Source organism: Anticarsia gemmatalis, chromosome W (assembly GCF_050436995.1).
Source record: "Anticarsia gemmatalis isolate Benzon Research Colony breed Stoneville strain chromosome W, ilAntGemm2 primary, whole genome shotgun sequence".
In the NCBI taxonomy this organism is placed as follows: Eukaryota; Metazoa; Arthropoda; class Insecta; order Lepidoptera; family Erebidae; genus Anticarsia; species Anticarsia gemmatalis.
Genome location: NC_134775.1, coordinates 9,704,913 through 9,708,807, shown reverse-complemented (window position 1 = coordinate 9,708,807; position 3,895 = coordinate 9,704,913).

The following is a 3,895-nucleotide window of genomic DNA, read 5'->3' as shown; positions in this document are numbered from 1 at the left end:
GTTGCTTCAACAAAGTTATGATGAAATAGAGTCACTATTACAAATAATTAACTGCTAACAATGAAACACAAAAACAAACATGCATACGGACACACACGCACACGCACCCACCACATTACACGCACACACACTCCCACCACATAACACGCACACACACTCCCACCACATAACACGCACACACACACCCACACACCCACACACCCACACACCCACACACACCCAAACACCCACCCACACTCACACACACCTAGAATACATAACCTAGAAATTGTTAATTAATGTTTTGGATTTTACTTTTATTTTCATTTATTTCTTTTGTTAACACTATTAGTTTACATTTTTTACAAACAGTCAACTAGTTGTGAAGAGCTGGGCCTCCTAGCACAGGTATATATTTACTTAAAAGGAGGTCCTCATTAACGTTTATCTGTAAACGATTTGTATAAGTTAAAGAAATAAAATTTTGTATTTTGTATTTTTGTATTTTTGTATTATTAAATGCAGTACTACACAAAGTGGAATCGAATTATCAGAAACCTCGAATATTCCTGCCATTCTGCAAGGTGAAGTCAAAAAAGCTACTGATACCCAAAAAAATTACAAAGCGCCTGGACCTGATGGCATAAGTAATGAAATTTTAAGACACAGCCAGGAGATTCTGACACCTATCCTCACAGATCGACACCTCCAACGTATGTTATCGTAACTAACAAATTAACGAAAACGACTTTTTAATATTTTTAAATACTTCGTAACATAAATTATCATTTGATCTAATCAAAAAAATATTATTTACATTATACCCAAAGATACTAAGACTACTTATTATCCTAAGTTCATTTTTAGCATAGTAAAATATCGTATCGTGCACTTGAGGTACAGTACGCGGGGGGCGGGGGGACCGCGACCTGCGCCGCCGCCGCGTAAGTGTTAGTGCCGATTAAATACGCGGGGAACGAGCACACGCGCGATCTACGACAATTTTGTTTTTAGATTGTGTTCTTTTATAATTTAATGGCCGTACAAGACAATAAATAAAACTATGTCGTTAAGGTCGCAACGGATGATTAATGCAGTGATTAAACCATTATTACAAAATGATAAGTTTGGTTCGCAAAAAACGTTACTTCATTCAAATTACTATGATGATGCGTGTACCTCTAATCCTATAATGGAGGACGATACAAGGATGGAAGGTAAGTAAAAGGTTATAGTTATAATATTAATTACATAGTAATAAATTAATTATATACAATACTAGATATAATTCCCATAGTAAAATATCGTAAGTGTACACTTACGATAATATACGTTTAATTCAGATATATTTCAACTATCGTAAGTAGATACTTACGATACTTTACTATTGAACAGAATTATAAATGGGTCCCGTATTTGTACTTACGATATCTTACGTTGGAATTTCCTATTCTTTTTCTATCATATGTCATACTTAAGATAATTTTCATCGATACGAAACCTAACTTACTATAGTATCCCTTAAAAAAAATCTAAATAATAACATATTTTTATTCTTGTTTTACAGAGTCACCGCTCCCTTTTGATGCCGATATTGACGGCATTAATGAATTAATGGATATATTTTCTGATTCCGAAGAATCACATCATAGTATTTTACCTACGGAACAAAGTAAGTAACAGTGTGTTTATACAGTAATACGCAAAATTTAAGATTCATACTTAATTAAATAACCATTTTTATCTTAAGATTCACTTCGTTTTTACTTTCTCTATGTTTGAGCTTTTATACTGCACTAGCTGACCCGCGCAACTTCGCTTGCGTCACATAAGAGAGAATGGATCAAAATTTTCCCCGTTTTTGTAACATTTTTTACTGCTGCTCTGCTCCAATCGATCGTAGCGTGATGATATACAGCCTATAACCTTCCTCAATAAATGGGCTATCTAACACTGAAAGATTTTTTCAAATCGGACCCGTAGTTCCTGAGATTAGCGCGTTCAAACAAACAAACAAACAAACTCTTCAGCTTTATTATATTAGTATAGATGTCTGTAACGCTTTTACGGCTAAACAGCGGAACAGATTTTAATGAAATTTTACATTAGGGAGGCATCTCTTTATATCTACATACTACTGCCTAGTGCCTACAGATTAAGGCTAGCATGACTTTTTGTAACTTTTTTCTTTTAGACGCCGTTGAAAAGTCTCCGTCAGTAATTGTTGAGAATATTACACGATATCCATCTCCAGACTGCACAGTGAATCATTTAGATTTTGATTGTAAAAACCATTTTTGTCCTTGGTTTATTGAAGATCATGTCTCTCCACTACAATCTGTTGATTCGACTTACACAGATTTGGTTAATACTAGCAAATACGCCTTTTTCTTCGTTGTCAGAAGCGTCACCACAAGTTTCCGGAAAACGACAGACTAAACCTAGGAAGGATAGGGGAAATATCAGACGTCGACATGTTGCCGAATGGAAAAACAACAAAAGGAAAACATTGAGAAATTTGGGCAAGGAGTACAAGAGTCGCGACGGTACTGTAAGGCATGGTAAATCTTTGGGACCTATGTGTGATATGAACTGCAGACTAAAATATTCCACAAAAATTAGTAATGATGAAAAAATACGGATTTTCAATATGTTTTGGGACTTAGGTAACCGCGAAAAGCAATGGGCTTTTATTGCAAACTTGGTTGTGAAACAAAAAAAAACGAAGAGTTTTTACTGATATGCAGTCTAGGCGTAATTTTACTTTTATTTATAGATTGCCAAATGCTGTTAAGGGAGATCAGGAAAACTATTCAACTGTGTGCAAAAAAATATTCCTAAATACGTTTTCAGTAAGTGAACAATTTGTTTACACATCTTTAGAAAAAAAGGATAAAGTTACTGGTTTAGTAAAAGCTGATCTACGGGGGCGCCATTGTAATCATCGCAAAATAATAACTGAGGATGTGATTACAAGTGTTTGAGACCATATAAAATCTCTGCAATCAGTTGAATCCCATTACACTCGCGAAAGAAGTAGCAAACTCTACCTTGACGGTGACCTAAATTTTCATCGCCTGTTCGATTTGTATAATGAGTGGTTTGATTCACGTGCATACACTTCAAAAGCTACCTCTGAACGCCAATATCGCGATATTGTCAATGAACATTTTAAGATTAGTTTTTATGTACCGAAAAAGGACCAATGCGACAAGTGCCATATTTATAGGAATTTAACTAGTCCCACATTATCTGAAACTCAAATACACGAAACTCACATAAAAAATAAAGAGGTAGCTCGCAAAAAGAAATCAACGGATAAAGAACTTGCCAAAGTATCAGGCGGGAAATTATTAGTCGCTACTTTTGACTTCCAAAAAGTACTCACTGCTCCGTACGGTAATATAAGTATCCTGTATTATAAATGTAAGCTATCAGTATTTAATTTTACAGTTTTTAATGTGGCTGAACAAGAAGGAACTTGTTATATGTGGGACAAGGGTCAAGGGAGACGTGGAGCAAACGAAGTATCTACTTGCTTATATAAATATATATTAAAGCATAGCGAACTAGGGACTAACGAATTTCGGTTTTGGTCTGATAATTGTGCAGGACAAAACCGAAACCGTATCGTTTATGCAATGTACATGCATGCTGCTCACATTTGTCATGTGACAATACGTCATTGCTTCTTAGAAGTTGGTCATACCCAAAATGAGGGCGATAGCGTTCACGCCCTAATAGAAAAATGTGCCAAAAATAAACTAGTTTATACACCACATGAATGGTTTTGTTTAGTTCGCTGGGCTAAACAAAACGGAAAGCCTTATATTGTTGAAGAGTTACAACACACCGATTTCTCCGATTACAAAACATTATTAAAGGGCAATTGGATTAAAAGTAGTAACGGGGAAAA